Source organism: Triturus cristatus, chromosome 11 (assembly GCF_964204655.1).
Source record: "Triturus cristatus chromosome 11, aTriCri1.1, whole genome shotgun sequence".
NCBI lineage: Eukaryota > Metazoa > Chordata > Amphibia > Caudata > Salamandridae > Triturus > Triturus cristatus.
This window is the reverse complement of record NC_140594.1, coordinates 868,005,458-868,027,809: the sequence shown is the minus strand read 5'-3', so window position 1 is coordinate 868,027,809 and position 22,352 is coordinate 868,005,458. Positions and strand designations below refer to the sequence as shown.

The following is a 22,352-nucleotide window of genomic DNA, read 5'->3' as shown; positions in this document are numbered from 1 at the left end:
AGTGCTTATTTATGGCTTCAATTAATTCACAATAATTTACGGACGTTGGCTAGGGAATCCTCCTAGAAAATATTTGCCAACTGTATTTTAGCACAAGCAAATATGCATATGTAGACTTTTTTTATGCGAAAATCTTTTGAGCCTTTACATATTAACTTTCCCACCAACCACTTTCTTCCCAACCTTGGAAGAAGTTTTTACTTCTGCCTTACCAGGAGTACATTTCCAACCTTTCTCAGTATGGGGAAAGATTACAGAAGAGCTGGTGAAAACATAGAAGTTATTATGTTTGCACAAACTCAAATGTGAATTCAAACCCTGAAACTATTGCTTAACACTACCTTAAGCTCCAGTATGTAGATTTGTGCAAAGGTGGTAAAATAAGTGAATTGCTAGAATTCAAACCATACTATATATTAGCCCTTGTGTAATTAGACAGTATATTATCAGGATTTTTTATAATGAGATTGCTGCCAACATTTGTCGCTGCACTACTTGGCAGCAAAGGGACAAGTGGACTTTTTTACAGGACAAGTAGATATTTTATTAAATTCCACACCCCTGAAAAATCAATACTGAGAACAGTACAGGCTTCACAACCCCAATGGTGCTTTCTCTCTTGGCGCCCGCTTATGTGAGGATATAGGACCTTGGCTGACCTCAGGCTGCAGTGATGTTCCCAAAGCAGATACCTCATATTCACTACCTGATTTTTATGAACTATTATTTACAACAGTTGTAACATGACTGTTCTGATTTATTCATGTTCATTCTAGTGAATTATTTTTTTTTTCTTAAACTAACAAGACTACTTTGTTGGCTTGTGACCGTCTGTACTTTTGCCCTATTCCTCAAGTATTTAGTTAGACTCCTGGAAAGTGTCCTGACATTTTAAAAGCAAAGTTTTGTATTGAGTAACCAATTGCTGGAACCTTGTATAATGGTTTTTAAACCCTGTCTTAGTAGATCACTGGTCCGTTCTTGATGAGCGGTGTGATTCTTAATGGCAGTAGTGTCTGGTACTGCTTTTATTTGATATTTTACATGCTTTTGACAGTCTGCCATCAGATCCTTCTTTGCTGTCTGGTTGATGTTGCTGAAGGTTCAGTGCTAGTATGGAAGAAGTACCTTTCATCTGATGGGACTCAAAATTCAGCTGAGATCATTTGCCGCCTTAGTTAGATTTGTTCCCTGAAGAGTTCATCACTGCTCCTCGCCATCCCACTTATTCAATGTATACCCGCCTGCCTTTGTCTTTACCTTTCTGGAATAAGGACCTTGCCTTTGTCACATAACGCTGATGTGAAGGTGCTGCTGAGCACTGGGGTGACAAGACGATTAAGCCTGTTTGCTTTGCAGGATGGTTTGGACTTAGTAAAATTTGGGATGAATGCATGCTAGCTGAAATTGAACCCCACTAAGATTGAGGTGGTGATTACCTAGAACCTTCCCACTGCCTGACATTCTGCTAATTTGTTTTCTATTCCTCTTGGCTTGACACTTAAACCTTTATACAGAGTTTGTTTTGGGTGTATTTTGTTGATTTCCCCCCCCCATGGACCTTGCAGATTATAAAAGCGCTTTTAAAAAAAATTATTTACCCACAGCGTGAGGATTCTTTCATCTTCTTTCTCCCATGTGCCAAATGCTTTTCTGTAAACCAATATAGACCCCTACAATTAGCTCAGTCTTGGCTGCTGTTCATTGAATCTTAACTACAGCTTTTTAGAATGCTGCTTCTAGAACCATTTTCTGCTTTAAATATTAGAGCATGTTCCCTAAGCCGTTTAACCTAAACAAACAACCTTTTCGTAAAAGGATCCATTTCTAGATTATTTTTATAATGCTTAGGGTTAATCATTCTAGCTCTGTGTTAAACGTAGACATCTAACAATCCTGAAACGTGCACACTGCTGCCCGTTGCCTTTTTCTTATTCTGAAGATGAAGTAATAGGTCTGGAGTTGATCAAACTTGCTATCGAGATAATATTGCAACTGAATCTTTCAAACTTTCCAAGATGAATGAAAATTTAGCCATTAAATAAGTGGTATTATAAATGCCTCGCTCAACTAAAGGACCCCAGTTCTGGCAATCCTTGGCGCCAATATATCTTTGCCTAGAGTGAAAGCTGTGCTAACTAAATTTCCAAATAACTAGAAATACTAATTCTGAACAAGAGGGTACTAATACCTGGAGTATTTGGACTTGTTTGTGTATATGGTTGCTTATTGAGTTCATGCACACTATGAATAGATTCAAAGTGTGTGGGTTGAAACTGACCAGCGGGGAGGTTCTTGAGGGGGGTGCACGGGGGGGACATTAATAACCAGCAAGTTGCTGAATGAAAGCACTCACTATAGGATGTACTAAGTTTTGCTCCCTAGCCGTCTTTGTGAGAAAGTGCCCTCTTTCTGCATGGCTGCCCCCAGTTTTTGCTGAATTGCTGATGTACTTTGAGTGTGCCGCTGGGCTCCTGCTAACCAGGTACCCAGGGCCTATGTTCTTTCCCTAAAACTGCATTGAAGCCTAAACCCAGTTGGCATCTCCGGCCGCAGGTCAACCCCTGGTAAATGGTACCACAGGTACCCAGGGCACTGTGACCAGAGAAGGCGTGTAAGGGTTGCAGCCCTTATTGTGCCACCCTTAGAGGTCCTGTACCCTTACACTCTCGCACTGCCTTTGCAGGCTGCGTGTTTTGGTGTGGAACAAAGTGAAGAATTGACATGTCATACATCTGTGTGCCTTGCCTGCAACCCTCTGCCCTGGCATAGATCAATCACCCCTCTAGTTGGGGGCATTATACCAGTGGTGAGGGTACAGGTGCATGAGCCCTGTGCCCCTACAGTGTCCAAGTCCATTCTTAGACATTGTAAGTGCAGAGCTGCCATTAAGAGTATATGGTGCTGGAAGTTTGTCATTACGAACTCCACAGCACCATAATGGCTACACTGCAACCTGAGCAGTTTGGTATCAAACTTCTCAGCACATTAAACCCACACTGATGCCAGTGTGGGATTAAATGGAAAATGCACACAGGGGGCATCTTGGAGCTGCCCCCCTGAAAACTAACCTACCACTAGTGTCCAGGCTGAGTGGCTACTTCCAGCTGCCACCACCACCAGACATGTTTCTGGACCCCTGGGTCGAAAGCTTGCTGCTGTCCGGGGCCTGAAACAATGCACATCCTGGGACGAGGTGCCAAGCCTCCTCCCCCCAGGATGGGCAGGGTTCACGAAGAGGAAGCTTCAAAGGCTTGTCTCCTTTGTGAGCTTCCCCAGGCCACTTGCTGCTCTCAGCAACTGGTCCCCACTGGTTCTGACACCACACTTTAAGCGGGAGAACCGGCGAGAAAACCAAGTGAGGACGAGGTGTGCCCACCTCTGCCAACTCCTCCCCTCAGGTGGGGGAGGCGAGGTGAAGCACAACTCTGTCCCCGCGATATTGAATATGGGGGACTCAGCCAACCAACGACAGGCTCATGCCCCCCTCCCACTGTAGGGTGGCTTAAAAGATGGTGTACCCACCCCAGGTAAGGAACCCATTGGTCCCAGCCTATTAACCCACATGTAACGCCCCTAAATCTAGTATTCAATGTCACCCCAGACCTTTGCTTCCTCAGACAAGAAGAAACTACAAGAAGGACCGAACAGCCGTGCAACAGCTAACAAGACGACGCCCACTGACTTCCTCCCAGCCCTACCGGCCTGTCTTCACCTCGAACCTGCTCCTGCGAAATCCCGGTGTCCAGCAGCCTCAAACCCCGGAGGACCTGCTTGCCTTTAACCACAGACTGTCTCCCATGAACACCGGATTTGTTAATCTGCAACCTCTGGCTCCAGCCGGACACCGTGGATCCACCCCACTCTACACCCACCGTCAACGGCCTGAGCTCAAGTGGGCAAACACCACGAGGAGGTCCCCCCGGCCATCCTGACCAGAGATCTGGTGACCCCTGACCTGCCTCAACCCTTCTGCCGATTTCTGCAGCCTAAATCCGGAAGGTCTCCCCATCAGCGACCAGGAGCTGGTAAGAAGATCCGACCCCAAAAGGCACCCCTGCACCTGATGCCCCACGGCCTTGGGTGCCCAAACAGACGGTGCCTCACCAACCCCGAACTTTCCAACTTACCTCTGGAAGTGGTGGTCGCACCCAGAAGACCCTTGTCCCCAAGCCTGCAGTGCCTGTGCAAACCGGAGGTTCCCCATTGAAACCAACAGGGTGCCCGACGTCGAAACAGTACCCTGCACCCAGCCGCCCTAGTGCCGCCGAGGGTGCACCTTTGGGTGCTACTTTGTTCACCCATTTGCCCTGAGCTAAAGTCCAGGAGCTTTGCATCCCACAACCAAGTGGCCTGCTTGCCAGCAGACACCAACCGGAGGCCCCCTATCTTCCATTGGGTAACATTGGGCCTCCACGCTCGGCTGCCCTAGTGCCGCTGAGGTTGTAACTAGAGTACATCTTTGACCCTGGGGGACCCCTGAGTCTACCGCCAGACCCTCAACTACCACTACCAAATACTTAACCCCAAAACCTATGTACTGCATTTACAAAGTATTGCATTTCTCTGAAACGATACTGCAAGTCAAAAATGCATATACAATTTCAATTCAAACTGTTTACAAACTGCATTTCTACTGTAAAGTATTTATTGCTTACCTGTGCGAGACTTGCTTCCTTGGTTCTAGAAAATAAAATGACTAAAAGAATATTTTCATACAAACACAATTGGTCTTAAGTTCAGTCTTTGAGTGTTTAAATTTATTTGCTGACTGTGTACAACACTGTCCTCTGATACTGAGTTACTGCTCTACCACACTACCACAAATAGAGAGTGAGGTGTTATCTAACTTTACCTCTGCCTACCTTTGGGGTTCCACTGGACTCTGTGCACACTATACCTCACTTTGGTATAGTATATACAGAGTCTGCTTCCTACAGTCTTCAACTTGTATTACTGTCTCAGTTGCTGACCTTATGTGCTTAATGTTATTTTAGGGTTCATCAAGTTACCTCTGTCAGCCAAAACAGACTGCAGCAGTAAGTCTGGGCTGCCCATTGAAAAGTATTGTTAAAATGTGGACTTTATAGTATTTTGGGGAGTATATTCTCATGATTTTAGCTGACTCGCACATGTGAACATGCACAGGTAAATTACCTTAATTCTGGGTTTTATTTTCATATTGAGTTTTGTTGTGAACTTATTACATTCTGCAAAATATTTTTATATGTTGCTTGTATATTGAATTATTTTACAGTGAAATGTGCAGTCGAGCCTACTGGATGGCAATTGTGCTGTCTGTTAGACGTATTGTGGCTTATTCGGTATTGGGGTATCTTTCATAGATTCACATGCCTGAATCATTCCTTGTTGTCTAGATGGGAGTCCCACGGTAACCTGAATCAGTATTTAAATAATACCATAGGCTAAAATGGCCCTGAGCTATGTTATACATAGCCTATCTATCTTTTAAAAAAAGGACTAAATGTTGAATGCAGCCAATCAGCTGCTAGCACCCTCTAGAGCAGTGCTTAATTGTGCTGGTGCTTTCCGGTGCTCAGCACCGGCACTTATTTCAAAGGGCTGGGGCTATTGCATTTTCCCCTCACTGGGCATTGGGCAGCCCTGTCAAGTAACAAACATTAGGGATTCGACTAATGCATTTTAGTGCCGGTGTCCATATCACCGCACTAAAATAAATTGGTCACGCACTTACATCTAGCCATATTGAATGCGCAATGAAGATTTGTGGCCTGCACACAATTTAATAAGAAAAGCGCTGCTGTGCATCGGCATCCAAAATTTGATTTAGCTGCCTCGTAGATCAAAGGTGAAGGTGGTGGCCTCAGGGGATTTGTAGCGTGTGTCTTTCACACATTGTTTTTGAAATGGCTGGCACTGGATATAAAAGAGAAAATCTGCCTTGTTGTTGAGGACCGACCTCTGCCTCTAGGTCAAGTGGATCCGGTGCATTCTCACATGGAGGCGGAGACAGAATCTGCTCTGCGCAGGCTGGGCCCAGCTCACGTGGATTCGGCGCTGCTTTCTGTTTTGCTACACACCAGGCGCCCAGTCTTGTTGATCGATGCAGAATGTTGTCATTACAGATTCCTAGCGCAGCCAGCCCCAGCCACAAGGAATTGCTACTGCCCCCTGAGAAATTCAAGTAAGGAACATCCATGACCTTCTTGACATGTGCTGCCCTCCCCTGCTCTTGAATGGTTGCTGAGGGCTATGCCAGTCACGGCCAATGACTCTACAGACTACAGTTACATCGACCATCCCGAGGCAGCAGGCATTATTTACCCACCACAGTCAGTGACTCCTTGGTAAGTCAAAGATAACGTGGTGTTTAATGTTCCTGCTGCAGAGGGATCAGTTTTGTTTAGTGCAAGTTTGAACTCACCAGTAGCACAGGGGGCTAACTTGTATGCTTCAAAGAATGTGTATTTTGCATATCACAAAAACTGTTTGTTTGGGTAGAAATGCATTCTTATCAGTAAAGACAACCCAATTACTGTGGTATTTTTAAATCCAGAGTGCTTTTCCAGAGCACTTTTACAATATACTGCCTACCAGTATGGCTGACGTGATCCTACACCTTGTAATCCTCATTGTTTAACATTTCCTAGGGTGATTCATTGTCTCTGTTCAATGTGTCTGTGGTATAAAGGGCTCAGACACCCTGCACCGGTATGAGCAGCACTATAAAAACAAATGAAATGTTTGTGAGAGGAGCTATGGAGAGATAAGGGGCACAGTTGCAGAGTGGTAGTAAGGGAATCCGTGGATAAGGTAATTGGAGGGGGGGCGGCACACCAAAATGTTTGTTGCATTGGGCACCACCTGTGCTAATGCAAGCTCTGAAAGAGTGAGTCAGTGATGTCTGGCACTCTGCTGTTCGACATTGTTAGTTTTGTCTAGTTGGGAAAGTGTTGTACTTCGTCATTCAGTGGAGCTGGGGGAAGTGGGTGTCTCCTAAACATATTTTGAGCACCTGCACCTAATATTTGACAAATTAAGCACTGCTCTAGAGCCTTCCCAGCACAGGCAGTTTCCCTCAGATTTTCACCGCACGTTGTGTGTGACGGGAGTCTCACTGAGTTCTACTGTGTCCTTCTAACTTCTAGGATTTTTTCCTAAAATCTTTTTTCATCATGTCCAATAAGAAATGACTTCCTTGCCTGCAAGACCTGTGACAAGACGAGTCCATGCCGATGATCCTCACAAGGACTGCATTTATTGCCTCCACCCAGCCCATGAGGTAAAGCAGTGAAAAATGTTGTACTTTCTTTTCAAGCACACTAAGATGGAGGGGAGGCTGCTTTTATGGCTACAATCCACTTAGCACCGTAAATCTTATAACGAGGACTGTGATATCTCATCCAGGCCTCTCAAGAGAGCCAGATCAGAAAGACTGGGGTCAACTGGCAGTTTCCCGTATCTGGGAGTGGTCTTTGCTGCGAACAACTCATGGAGTGGGCATATTGCCCACGCCAGGAGTAAGTTCTCAAAGTCCATCAATTCAATTATGAGCCTCCCCCGTCCAAAACTGACCGGGGCATTGCCTGCTATCCTAAAAATATACAAAACTCAATGCGTCCCGGTTGCTACTTATGGTGCCGAGGTTTGGGGTACCGCCAGTTGCTCGGATACAACTACCGAGGAACATAGATTTTGTAGGAAACTTCTCTGTGTTCCCATTACTTCCCCACATTTTATATGCCACAGGGAATTGGGTTTGCACTTTATAGGGGATTTTATTTGCGCCCGTCCCGCCCTTTTTTGGCTGTCGATTTGGAAAAATCCCGCCGCCAAACTGACTAGGGACATTATTGAGGATTGTCTCCGCTGCGACAGGGGCATGTCCATTCCCTGGCTGTCAGGGGTGCATAGCGTCCTTCGCAGCGTGAACTTTGAAGACATTTTTCTAAAACCCTCTACTACCAAGCACCCCACTAAATGCGAACTCAAAAAAGTACTTTATACGTCTTTTGATGCTGAAAGGGTAGCTAGGGAGTCCTTGAAATCTAGTGTTTCTGGTTACCTAGCCTGTAATTTTATAAATTACCCCACACCCAGATATCCACACCCAGATATTTAACCCTCCCGTTGAGTCAATGGGAGCGAGGCCTTATATTTCGCCTTAGGGCAGGCACCATTAAACACGCACTTAGTTTCCCTTTATGGAATTTTAATGACCAATGTGCTGAGCCATGCCCCTGTGATTCCAAAAGCAGGCAAACAACTCTACATTTTTTATTCTTCTGCAAGTTCTATATGAAGTACATCAAATGGTTTTTAACTCCGTATTTTAAAAAATTTAAACCAATTAGCCTGGAACTCGCATTTTCTATGATTTTGTCCCTGGACGATGATGAACTTGTCTTTCGTGTGAGCTCTTTTTTAAAAACTGTGGTTCGTGCCCGGTCTACAATGTCTTAAAGCTTTGATGGTTTATTTCCTATGTGTAAACAGTATTTTATCTTACTGCATGATTTTACAATTGTTTTCTTCTGTACTTTTATGGATTGTGAATGATCCGAATAATGTTTTCATTGATTGATTGATTGAGCCAGATCTCAGGAGAAAGGCTTTGGAGAGGGTAGGAAACACCTCAAACCCTCCACAGAGAGCAAGAGCTCAAAACAGGAGAGATTCTAAAGTCTCCTCTGAGCCTTCATCTTCGGTCGGCTTTACTCCTGTGAGGAAAGAAAAGCACCATGGAGCCTCCTCATAAAATCCTGGGAAATTCAGAACCGAAAAATTCTGATTCGGTCGACCCTTCCTCAGACGAGAAGTGAAATTTCAGAGCCTACGTCTGCAGATCCTTGGGAAGATTACATAATTCCCACTCCCTCTCCTCTGTCACCATCCAGCGGATTCTCCTCCAGAAGACATGGGGAGTTTCCACAACTTAATGGAGAGAGCTTCTAATAGTTTTCATCTTCCTATGACTGTGAAGCATACGGACTGCTTCCTGTATGATTTTAAAGAGGAAGCTAGGAAATCAATTTGAACAATCCCAATCAAAGACTGTATTTGGCAAGAGGGAGTTAAGATAATGAAGACCCCGGCCATGATACCACCAGTGCTCTCGCATAGACAAGAAGGCCAGGGCCCCAGAAGATTCGCCTTCCTGCCTGATAGGCCACCCTAAGCTGGAATCTGTTATTTTTCAGGCGGCACAAATGAAATCAAAGAATCCCGGCCATCCCAATCTCACCCCCTCTGGACAAAGAAAGGCTAGTCCAGTGGGAGGAGGGCAGGAGCCTAGTCCTGATTGGGTAGGGCTCCCCATCCTCAAGATGGCGAGAGCCCGGAGTTGTGCTTCACCTCACCTCCCCCACCTGAGGGGTGGGGTTGGCAGAGGCTGGCACTCCCCCTTTCCTCACTTAGGTTTTCCCGCAGATCTTCCCGCCAGAGTGGGGGTCAGAACAGGTAGAGGCCAGTTGCTGAGTACAGCAAGTGGCCTGGAGATGCTCACAAAGGCGGCATGCCTTTGAAGCTTCCCCCTACCCATCATGGGGGAGGAGACCTAGCACCTAGCCCAGGATGTGCATTGTTGCAGACCCACGAGACTGGATGGCTCTCTACCCCGGGGTCCAGCAACATATCTGCTGGGTGGCAGCCTCTGTCAGGACGCTGGTTGTTGGTTAGGTTCAGGGGGCATCTCTAAGATGGCCTCTTTCGTGCATTTTACATTAAATCCCACACTGGCATCAGTGTGGGTTTAATGTGCTGAGAAACTGGATATCAAACTTCTCAGTCTTTAGTGCAGCCATCATGGTGCTGTGCAGTTCGTGATGACGACCTCCCAGCACCATATACTCTTAATGGCAGCCCTGCACTTAGTGCCCAGGAATGGACCTGGGTACTGTAGGGTACAGGGCTCATGCACCTGTACCCACACCACTGGCATAGGGCACCCAGCTAGAGGTGTGACTGAGGTATGCCAGGGCAGTGTTTTGTGGGCATGGCACACAGGAATGTGTGCCATGTCGACTGTTTGTTCTGCACCAAGACACTCTGCCTGCAAAGGCAGTGTGTGTGTGTCATGGTGCATGGCATCTAAGGGTGGCACAATAAGTGCTGCAGCCCTTAGGGCCTTCTCTGGTCACAGGGCCCTGGGAACCTGGGGTACCATTTACCAGGGACTGACATGTGGCCAGAGATGCGAATTGGGTTTAGGCTTCATGCAGTTTTAGGGAAGGAACACAGGCCCTGTGCACCTGATTGGCAGGAGCCCAGGGCACACTCAAAGTACATCAGCAATTTAGCAAAAAGTGGGGGCATACCATGCAAGAAAGAGGGCACTTTCTCACACTGGGCTTTCCATGTCAGTTAGGGGCGAACAAAGCAAACATGGAGGTGATGGACGGAGTGCTTAAACTTTTTAGACACTCACCCCCCCCAGTCACAGATCTGTGTTGAATCCATCCTAGTCAGTTTCAGTAAGTAAATACAAATCGCTCCTGGAAATGTGCTCATCAGCGATTGACCTGGTTCCCTTGGCCAGACTCAGGAGACCTCTCTGGGAGGTACTGAAAAAGCAATGGCTTCAAACATTGGGATTTTTCAAAGACATCCTTGGGGTTACTCCAGCCATGAAGCCAGCAATGAAATGGTGGTACCCCTAACCTTTCAAAAGGACTCACTTTCTTGCAAAACGTACCAGACTATAGTCTTGCAATTGATGCCTCCATGTAAGGCTGGGGAGGTCATTTGCAAGACCTTAAAATTCAAGGCAAATGGTCCAATTCTCAAACCAAGTCCTATCATCAGCCTGGAATTGAAGGCTATATTCCTCTCTTTACAGGCCTTCCTACCGAGAATAGCAGGCGCTTCCGTACTGGTCCGTATGGACAACACGACAAGTATGTTCCACATAAGCAAACCAGGAGGGACCAAATCTCATTCTTTCTCTGACATAGCAAGAACTGTGGAGCTGGGCAAGAGAGCACAGGATTGCTCTCCGGGCTGGGCATGTTCCAGGTTTGCACAATGCACTAGCAGATTCTCTCAGCAGAGCTACTGACAATTTCCATGAATGGGATCTCAACCAATTCCAGCTTGACAGAGTATTTGCTCTATGGGGAAAACCAGTGCTGGGCTGGTTTGCCACAGACCTCAATGCCAAATGCCGGTCCTATGCCAGCAGGTTCCGCCTTCAGGGATCTCAGGGCAATGCTCTTTTGATGCATTGGTCAGAGATATAGGTCTGCCTTTCCCCCATCCCCTTGATTCCCAGAGTACTGACCAAAATGACGCTGGAGAGATGTTGCCTCATTCTGGTTGCTCCCAAATGGCCCAGACCACACTGGCTCCTGGAAATTCATCTTTCAGGAGCCAGGCCCATACGTCTGCAGCTACTTCCTATCCTCTTGACCAGGGGCAATGGTCAAGTGCACCATCTGAATCCGCAGTCTCTGCACTTGCATGCTTGGCATTTAGACATGAGAATTTTGCACAAGTGTAGAGACATCTTCTCTAAACCTAGACTGGAAAGCACCAACAAGACGTACAAACTGAAATGGAAAAGGTTCTGTTTTTGGTGCCAAAGAAATGGCCTACATCAATTTCACATATATTCGCAACATATTTTACCATATCTCCTCTCTGGCTAAATCTGGTTTGGCTTTCGCCTCAGTTAAGGTGCATCTGGCTTCCATCTCACACTATAAGAGCTTCAAGCGCCACACCTCTTTATGCTTCAAACTTGATCAAACAATTTATGAAGGGGCTGTTTCGTACCTTTCCAACAGTGCGAGCACCACAGCTGGAATGCAGCCTCAACATGGTCCTTGCATAACTCATGAAAAGACCATTCAAACCCATTCATAAAGTGGAGTTTACATTCCTAACTTGTAAAGTCGCTCTTCTGCTGGCTCTCACCACGGCCAGAAGGGTAAGTGAGATCCATGAGTTCACCATTAAAAAAGCCTTTTTTAAATATTTAAAGACGCTGTGATCCTAAGGACTAATCCCATGTTCATTCCTAAGGTACCGTCGCAATTCCACCTCAGTGAGCCAGTGATACTCCGGCCCTTTTTTCTGCATCCATCAAAACCTGCAGATTAAACACTGCATACGCTGGATGTTCTACCTTCAGAGAACGAAGATCATTCGAAAAATTGATCAGTTATTAGTGACCTATGGCCAAGGCAGAGAAAGTACTGCAGTAACACAAACCACTACAATACTGCCATGTCAAAGCTAACAAACCCTTGGAAAGTACAGCAAAAGCTCACTCAACCTGAAATGTTTCTACGTCGGCGGCCATCTTCGCAGGAGTGACTCTGGAAAAGATCTGTCGTGCTGCAACCTGGAGGACCACTCATACCTTCATGTAGCACTACTGTGAGAAAGTGGCTCTGTATATACTGTTCCCTAATAGGTACAGGGTGTACAGAGTCTACAGTCCCCCAGAGGCTGATAGAGGTCAAAGTTAGGTATGACCTTACTCTCAAAAGTGGTAGCTTGGTCGAGCAGTAAGGCAGTACCAGAGGACAGTGTAAAGCATTTATTGTACACACTCAGTCAGCAAATGGTTTCACACACTCAATAACTGAACTCTAGGCCAATGATTTGTATATATAAAATATATGCTTGTTTTATTTTTAGAACCACAAAGGGGGTAAAAATATACTTTCTCAGAATGAGAGGTTGAATATAAATCCTTTTGTTTTAAGCAATAAATTTGTGTAAACAGTCACAGTTGGTTGCAATAAACAATCCTATTTCCTAAACATAACAATGCATTGAGCTCAATGGTAAATTCAGGTTATTTGTAATAAATTACTTTTCAGATTACTTTTGGAATTCCAGGTCTGGCTCCTAGAACCAGCCTGGGGTCAGTATTCAGAATCAAGTGATGAAAGTCGACTTAATAACTGTAATGATTTTTAAATAATATTTAGCTATTTCAAAAGTTAGCACTTAGAAAATATTTCACAGAAAACATTCAATGGATCTCTATGGCAAGAAATTCAAATTGCAGGTAGAGTACTTTATCGTTACTTTAGTAATCCAGGACTGGGTGCCTAGACCCAGGACTGGGGTCCTTATCAAAAGCAGGTAAGTAATTTCGTTTGCAGAAATGGTACGATTTTAAAAGAATATTTCAAATTTGCAAAAGTAGACACTTAGAAGAAATTCCACAGAAAAGCAGACAATGGTTTCCTATGGGAGAAAAATGAGTTAGAGGTAAGTATAGTTGTGAACACTTTTCAGAGTCAGGGCTGGGCACCAAGATCCAGCACTGGGAGCTCACCTAGGAGCAGGTGAGTAAATTCGTTTTTGTCACTTGGCTGATTTTTGGTGAATTTTTGCAGTTTTGAAAAGTTAACACTTAGAAGATTTTTGAAGAAAAAGCCAGTCAATGTTACCCTATGAGGAAAATGAAGTTAGCGGTTTAAGGGTAAGTACTCGACTGGTAGTGTTGAAATTCCGGGCATGGACTCAGGGGTCCCCCAGTGTCAGGTAGGTACAGTTGGTTCACCCTCAGCGGTTTAAGGACGGCCGGGTGCAGAGAGAGTTGGGCCCAATGTTATCCTATGAGGGATAGGGGGGCCTTGGTTGGTGGCTGCTGTCTGGCAAGCCACGCGGCTGTGGGAGCTGGGCTCCTGGTCACTTAGGGCAAGTGGGGAAGTAGGTTAGTGTAGAGAGGGCACTGCCAGGGCCACTCGGGCGGCTGGGTGCAGGGTGCTTTTGAGCCTTAGGGCGCTCAATGGAAATCAATGGGAATGTTCCGGTTTGGAAAGAGGCTGCAGGCTCGGGGACGAGGATGTTTCAGGTGCCACCACCACTTCGAGAGGTAAGTTGGGTAGTTGTAGGTTAGGTGGGTACCCCGGGATTGGGCACAGGGGGTCGCAGGGCGCCGGGTGCAGGGGTGCCTTTTGACGTCGGGAATCTTACCCTCTGGTTGATCGCGGCTGGGGTGGCACTTGGTTCTGAGGCTGCAGGCTTCTTCCGGGATGTCGAGGGGGGTCCTTGGGTGCCGGACTCTGGGTCACAGTCGCCGTGGGGTCGTCCTCTGGGTCTTTGTCCACTCCGGCACTGGCCAGGCTTGGCTGGTGCAGAGTGTGTTGGGTCCGCGGTCCCGGGCTGGTGCCAGGGATAGCAAATAGGTTTCTTGAGTAGAGCCTCTACTCGTGGGAGTCCCAGGGGCTTAGAGCTAAAAGGTAGCCAGGTCCTCCGGGGTTGGTGAGGTTGCTGGCCACGTGGGATGCCGCGCTGGTGCAGGTTCGAGAGTCGACAGGCCGGTAGGGCTGGGGCCAAAGCAGTTGGTGTCTTCTCTTTTTAGCAGCTGCAGGGCAGGTCTTTGTTCTTCTTGCTCTTCTTGTCGTTTTCTATCTGGAATCTAAGGAAGGAAGGTTCAGGGTGCCCCTAAATACTAGATTTAGGGGCGTTACAGGTAGGTGAAGGCCAGGGACCAATGGGTCCTTGTCCTGGGGTGGGTACACCCCCTATCCTGCCTCTCTCCTGTGGGAGGGGGGCAGTAGCCTAATCCTGATAGGGTAGGGCCTCCCATCTTCAAGATGGCGAGAGCCCGGAGATGTGCTTCACCTCGCCTCCCCCACCTGAGGGGTGGGGTGGGCAGGCTGGCACATCCCCTGTCCTTGTATGGGGTTTCCGGCCAAGCTTCCCGCCAGAGTGGGGGGTTGCAGTGGCCTGGGGAAACTCCAAATGGCGGCATGCCTTTGAAGCTTCCCTTTGCTCATCCTGGGGGAGGAGATTTCTCACCTCTCCCGGGATGTGCATTGTTGCAGGCCCGGGAGAGCAGGGGCTCTCCCACCCAGGGGTCCAGCAACGTGTCTGCTGTGTGGCAGCCTGGGCAGCCTCAGAGCAGACGTGGATTGTAAGTTAGCTGTAAGGGGGCATCTTCTAAGATGCCCTCTGGGGTGCTTAGTACATTAAATCCTACACTGGCATCAGTGTGGGTTCAATGTGCTGAGAAGTTTGATACCAAACTTCCCAGGCTTCAGTGTTGCCAATATGGTGCTGTGGAGCTCGTGTTTGACAAGCTCTCAGCACCATGTATTCTTAAATGACAGCACTGCACTTACAGTGCCCAGGAATGGACCCGGGTACTGTAGGGGCACAGGGCCCCTGCTCCTGTGCCCACACCATAGGCGTAATGCACCCAGCTAGAGGGGTGGCTGACATATGCCTTGGCAGTGTAGGTGATGGGCATGGTACACAGTGATGTGTGCCATGTTGACTCTTTGTTTTGTCCTGCACCCAGACACTCAGCCTGCAAGGGCAGTGTGTGTGTGTAAGGGTACAGGGCCTCTGAGGGTGGCACAATGAGTGCTGCAGCCCTTAGAGGCCTTCCCTGGTCACAAGGCCCTGGGTACCTAGGGTACCATTTACTAGGGGCTGACATGTGGCTAGGGTTTGCCAATTGGGAGTTTGTGGTTTAAGGAAGGAACATAGGCCCTGGGCACCTGATTGGCAGGAACCCAGGGTACACTCAATCGAAGTACATTCAGCAACTTAGCAAAAAGTGGGGGCATACCATGCAAGAAAGATGGCACTTTCTCACAACTACTGCCTGGAATATGCACAGGATGCAGATGCAACGATTTGCCAGGCGGTGCTTCACCATCTCTTCCATCAAGGTAAGCCTCTTTCTAACCCTTGGAAAGAGTCTCTTCTTATGGTGGCTTAAAATACTGACATGTATTGGAAGATGTAAAACAGAACTATGTAAGGTGTACTATAAGTTAGGCTGTTGTTTTTCCTTGCCTCTTGCTAATACTTTGTATATGGAAATACTGATATGTGATAAATTACCCTTCTTTTAAGAGTATCTTCCGTATATTGATAATTACAACAGTATGCACAGGTATGGTCATCAAGTGTCATTCCTGTTCCCTCAAATATTTGGGTTTCACTACTTGTCTGAAGTCACCTACCATCCACAACAGACCAGATAAAATTGGATGTGACTGCTAGCTACTCTGAATCAGGCATGTGAATCTATGAAAGATACCCCAATACTGGATAAGAAAATAGGTTACCTGTAACTATGGTTATCCTGTATTGGTATCTTTCATAGATACACAAGCACCCACCCTCCTCCCTGTAGAGGCTGTTTCCTTGTTATTTACTACAATTCTCACTTGTGCTGGTAAAATCTGAGGTAAACTGCTTCTGTTGGGAAGGTTCTAGAGGGTGCTAGCAGCTGATTGGCTGCATTCGAAATTTAGTCCTCTTTAGGTCGAGCCTAGAGTCCGCCTGCATGCTCTGCTCTGGGAGACTTGTTATAGTAGAGTATGTAATCAGCCCCGCCCACTTCGCCCCTATTTGTCATTGGCTTGTCCGTATCCTCCGTAAATGCTGGTGTCTGATTCATAAAGAGGCTTGTTAGTTTCTCCTTAGTACCGCCTTGTCTTCATTTGTAACCTTTCATGTTGACTGCCCTTTTACTTTGGTTGATACATGGTATGTCTTATTTAGTTTGCAAACACTACTTTATTTATTTTGCCCTGCAGACCAGTCATGCTTTCCTGCGTAAGGCACCTTCAGGTTCACAGCAGGTGCTCATTTCTTATGCGCGGCTGGCAAAATTAACACCAACTCATGAATCGTGGCAGCTGCTCAGAGCACTTAATCTCCATCCTGCCTATGTTGTTCATGCTTACGTTTCACGTGCTTTACTGAAATTTGTTTTTAACAGCAGTCCGTTCTGCCCCCAGGGCTCGGACATGCTGCAATTCTGAGCTCATTATCTCCCCACCACGTCCTTCCATAAATGTGGTAGCAGTCCGCTTTTGTTTGGTTTAGTACAGCGCGGCAGCTGTCCCCAATGCGCCCCCCCCCCCGTATTTGAAGGCATTGTAAAAGTTAGGAGAAATATATTAAAATGCGCTGTTATAATTAAGACCTTCACTACTAACATCTTAATTGTAGTAGTGCGTAACTATAGTTTTATTTTCTCTTAACTTTCACTGGTCGTGATGACATCGCAGGCTATATAGGGCGCAGATGCAGCATTTGTAATACAATATGTCTCGTATTTGCAAGAGTTTAAGCTATTTGGCATTGTAAATGACAATGCCTTAAATATTATTATTTTTTTTAAAAAGTCTTTTACAATGCCAATAGCTGAAAACGTCGCAAGTGCGAGACCTATTGCATTGCAAAGGCCTGTTTAAAAAGTAAATAGGCCATGTAAAATGTGGCTCATTTTAGCCTATGCTATTATTTAAATACTGCTTGATTGTTACCTTGGGACTCCCATCTCCACAGACGAGGAATGATTCAGGCATGTGAATCTATGAAAGATACCAATACTGGATAACTATAGTTACCGGTAAGTACCTTATTTTCTTATTAAGAACTTAGAGGGGTTTGGAACCTGCTACATTGCTTACCATGAGTTGCTTTCCTGACGCTCTTGTTTTCCTGCCTCTTATTAATGTCCCAGCTTGTCAATCTTGCTTGCCTGTCGCATTGATAAAAGCCTCTCTACCATTTCTTGTCAATCTGCTTCCACAGCTTGCTTTCCGAGCGCTATATTTCTTTTGTGTTAAGCACACCATGAAACTGCATGTGTTCTCGAGCAGCCTCCTTCGTGTGCTTCTCTTGTCCTACTTTTAGTAGTGCTCTGTTGCTCACGAGCTCTTCCCGCTCCCCTTCCTGTTGCCCTTGCCGATGTGCTTCTCTCATTACTTTACCCAGCCCTCAGTGTTGCTTATCCCACCCGCATCCTCCTTGTCTCTCCTTCCCACACCCATGCTCTGTTGATTTTGCCGGCCCCTCCAAGTGTTGCTTACACGTCCCATACTGATTTCCCGGCCCCCCCCACTCCTGTTTCATAAACTCCATCCCAGTTTCTTCAGCTCCCCACGCCTGCCTTTAAAAAAGAAAAATGCTTTGGTCCGTTTTTTTTTAAATTTACCAATCTAACTCGGACCAGTAACTAAAAAAAAGTGCCCATGCCGTTTTATGGGTGCGCATATATGTGGTGGACACACTTACAAAATGACGCGTACTGCAGCGTCAAAGGCTTTTTGGGTTTGTTTTTAAATCTTTAGCCATGCTGCACATCATGAGGGATGTTGTGCAGTGCGGTTAACCACGGTAAAGCCAATGGGTCCTAAAATGAACGACTATTGGGTTCGTCAATGCTGATTTACCTTGTTAGCTCCCCTCCAATAGTGCTGTGAATTAAGTAAACCACATTTATGGCTGTAGTATCCTCGCCAGTCCTCTGAATGCAGGACCATGGCAGTTTGATGGGAACTAGTGTTAGCCAAGGGGAAATTCATTCGCAATGGGAATAGATCTGGCTTGCATTTTCGTGGAAAAACCAGACTTATTGTCTTTGCCAAAGCTTGAGTGTTAAGTCGCAGGAAGAATCTTGCTCTTTCCAGCAGTGCAGCAAATAAACTGAAGAGCTTAAATTTGTTCTTGGCAATTGGCGACTGCATTTTCAGTTAATGTCACTTTTTTGGGCCATACACTAAGACGAGCACCGGTCACTGTGTACCTGATTTGAGGAGGCTCTCTTTGGAGATGACGAGAGAATATAAACATTGTAAATGGTTTGAAGTGTAGGTTTCTTCCTTAGAAATAGGCTTTCTTTCCCGCAGAAAGCTCTGGGTGTTCATTTGAGTCACTTTGATGGATTGGTGCTGTGAAACTCCACTCCGTTTTCTGATTCCAGCGCTGTAAAGCACCGTTGTTGGGGCCGCCATGCTCTCTACAAATCATATTAACATAACATATAGCGACTTTACGAAAAGCTACCACTCATTCTGTTGTGCGGGCTAATTGCAATTACTAGCTTATTTCACAAACGCACATAGCTACTGAGGAAGACTAAAGAGATGTAAAGTAGCTTTTAGTAAGATCAAAATGGTATCGCATTAAATAGTGCAGAAAAAATGGACGCAGTCTTTAGGAAAGCACTTTTCATGTATTAGATTAAAAAACACAAAAGCCCAACTCATTGGGGTAATCTGGGATATGGCTATCAGGCCGGTAGAATGTTTTGGAAGTTCAGTGTCTGCCCACCAGTGAACTCCATCACTGGCTGCTGCTAGATCAAAGCTAGCTGTGTGGTCTTTTGCTGAGGCATGCTGTATTAGGGTATGTTTTAGAAGTGGTGTGGAAGCCCCGCCCATATTTTTCTTTGGCTGGCGTCATCGTTTATGGTAAATGTTGGCTTCCAATTGATAATGAGGCTTCTTAGTCCCTCCTTGTTACAGCCCTGTCTCCTTTTGGGATCGCCCATCAGGACTGGGTCTTTTACTTGTGGCATTACAGTGTCTTCTTCATTAGTCGGTAAGCACTATTTTTTTCACAATGGCGACAGCTTGTCTGATATTTGTATTCGGGGTTTTAGCGCGCGGCTGTAGAGCCAGAGAACCAGGACAGCATAGCTGCTCTAGAGCCAGAGAACCAGGACAGCATAGCTGCTCTAGAGCCAGAGAACCAGGACAGCATAGCTGCTCTAGAGCCAGAGAACCAGGACAGCCGAGCTGCTCTAGAGCCAGAGAACCAGGACAGCCGAGCTGCTCTAGAGCCAGAGAACCAGGACAGCCGAGCTGCTCTAGAGCCAGAGAACCAGGACAGCCGAGCTGCTCTAGAGCCAGAGAACCAGGACAGCCGAGCTGCTCTAGAGCCAGAGTACCAGGACAGCCGAGCTGCTCTAGAGCCAGAGTACCAGGACAGCCGAGCTGCTCTAGAGCCAGAGAACCAGGACAGCCGAGCTGCTCTAGAGCCAGAGAACCAGGACAGCCGAGCTGCTCTAGAGCCAGAGAACCAGGACAGCCGAGCTGCTCTAGAGCCAGAGTACCAGGACAGCCGAGCTGCTCTAGAGCCAGAGTACCAGGACAGCCGAGTGGCTCTAGAGCCAGAGAACCAGGACAGCCGAGTGGCTCTAGAGCCAGAGAACCAGGACAGCCGAGTGGCTCTAGAGCCAGAGAACCAGGACAGCCGAGTGGCTCTAGAGCCAGAGAACCAGGACAGCCGAGTGGCTCTAGAGCCAGAGAACCAGGACAGCCGAGCTGCTCTAGAGCCAGAGAACCAGGACAGCCGAGCCCCTGTAGAGCCAGAGAAGTGGGTCAGCAGAGCTGCTGTAGAGCCAGATACGTGGGTCAGCAGAACTGCTGTAGAGCCAGAGAAGTGGGTCAGCAGAACTGCTGTAGAGCCAGAGAAGTGGGTCAGCAGAACTGCTGTAGAGCCAGAGAAGTGGGTCAGCAGAGCCGCTGTGGAGCCAGGGACCCGGGTGAGCAGAGCCGCTGTGGAGCCAGGGACCCGGGTGAGCAGAGCCGCTGTGGAGCCAGGGACCCGGGTGAGCAGAGCCGCTGTGGAGCCAGGGACCCGGGTGAGCAGAGCCGCTGTGGAGCCAGGGACCCGGGTGAGCAGAGCCGCTGTGGAGCCAGGGACCCGGGTGAGCAGAGCCGCTGTGGAGCCAGGGACCCGGGTCAGCAGAGCCGCTGTGGAGCCAGGGACCCGGGTCAGCAGAGCCGCTGTGGAGCCAGGGACCCGGGTCAGCAGAGCCGCTGTGGAGCCAGGGACCCGGGTCAGCAGAGCCGCTGTGCAGCCAGGGACCCCGGGTCAGCAGAGCCGCTGTAGAGCCAGGGTCCCCGGGTCAGCAGAGCCGCTGTAGAGCCAGAGTCCCTGGGTCAGCAGAGCCGCTGTAGAGCCAGAGTCCCCGGGTCAGCAGAGCCGCTGTAGAGCCAGAGTCCCCGGGTCAGCAGAGCCGCTGTAGAGCCAGAGTCTCCGGGTCAGCAGAGCCGCTGTAGAGCCAGAGTCCCCGGGTCAGCAGAGCCGCTGTAGAGCCAGAGACCCCGGGTCAGCAGAGCCGCTGTAGAGCCAGAGTCCCCGGGTCAGAAGAGGTGCTGCACGGACTGGAGAGGTACAAACTTAATCGGACACAGAAGAGGTGCAAGTTTGCAGCGTAATATGGCACATTCTGTTGCAATATTTTGCTATTTTGTCATTTTGCAACACAGTAGTACTGTCTGGGCAAACATTTCTCCTCATTAGCAGCACTCGAACACCTGAATACAGTCGTCCGCATCGAAATGACAGTTAATCTTTGCAAAGCATCTGTCCCCACGGGGGACCATGGCTGATGCTTTTTAAAGCCTCTTGATCCACCTGAGCTAGAATCAATGTTTCCAAATGATACAGAAGATCTGAATCATGGGGCAAGTGTGCAAAATATGTAAATTCTTCGAACGCTGCGGACACAATATTGTTGTTCCAGTGGTCCTGCCTATGACCAAAGACTTGTAGTGTAATTGCCTTGATTTACTGACAGTGTTGTAAATCCATGGAACATTCCCCCAGAAGAATATTTGGGCAAAAAATAACGTTCCAAGTACTGATTCTGTGGTACTGATGAAGTAAGGGTAAAAGTGGAGGCCATGCAAGGTCATTTAAGTCAGGAAGAAATGGGCAGTTGTGGACCGCATTGTCATTCTCCAGGTAGGAATTCCCATGCAGTGCAGCGCCAAATATCTGGGATGAAACAAGCTTGTGCAATGCAATAGGTCTTATTTACGCGAGTTGAAGCTATTGGCATTGTAAATGACAATGTCTTTTATTTGTTTTAAAAACCAAAGCATAAATAAAAGGCATTGTCATTTACAATGCCAATAGCTCAAACTTGCATAAATGCGAGACCTATTGCATTGCAAATGCTTTTTCCAGTTATAATTCAGCCTGCGTGGTTTAAAGAAACCAGTGTTACAGTAGACTCATTGGAGTTTCATTTTCACCTTTGAATTTGCGCAGATTGGCAGTTTCGAACAGGGCCTCGGGTTTTTTCTATAAGCTGTAAAAGATACTGCGAACCAACAGGCAGTTCGGCTTCTTAGTAACACTAGTAACTGATGTTTGACAGGCTGCACCTACCTCACGACTGACCTCGGGAAGCGAGCAGCAGGTTATTCCTACCTGTCCGGTGGCTGCGCTGGCACGATCAGTTATTAACGGTGCCCCCCCGCCATGCAGCAGAGGCCGCTTCTCACAGTTGTATGTTTGCCGGGTTCCCGCCGGTACTGTGCCCGTGCGTGCCCTTTGACTTCCAGCTGAAAGAAAGCTTACTCACAAGGCAGCCGGATGAGGACAGCCCATGCTGCTGAAGTGCGCTATTAGGTCACCGAGTGTAGGAAAATAACTATTTAAATACACAGGCAGGGATATCTGGCCTTGTTGAAGTGGATAGCAACATACGGCAACCGTTTTACAGCAGCTTTTACCCGCGATCGGCCCTAATGCCCTTTCTGTATATTGTGCGTGTGTGTGTTGGGTATGAAAGAAGGGTCATGGCCGACTGCTTAAGCTGTTTAGCCAACACTCAAGTTACATATTTTAGTAGACCGTAC

General features: G+C 47.3%; 1 protein-coding gene across 3 annotated transcripts in view; it reads left to right on the top strand.

Annotated features, from left to right (window-relative positions):
* SMC4 (structural maintenance of chromosomes 4) overlaps positions 1 to 22,352 on the top strand; it is a 910,253-nt gene that overhangs the window by 295,361 nt on the left and 592,540 nt on the right. The window lies entirely within an intron of this gene.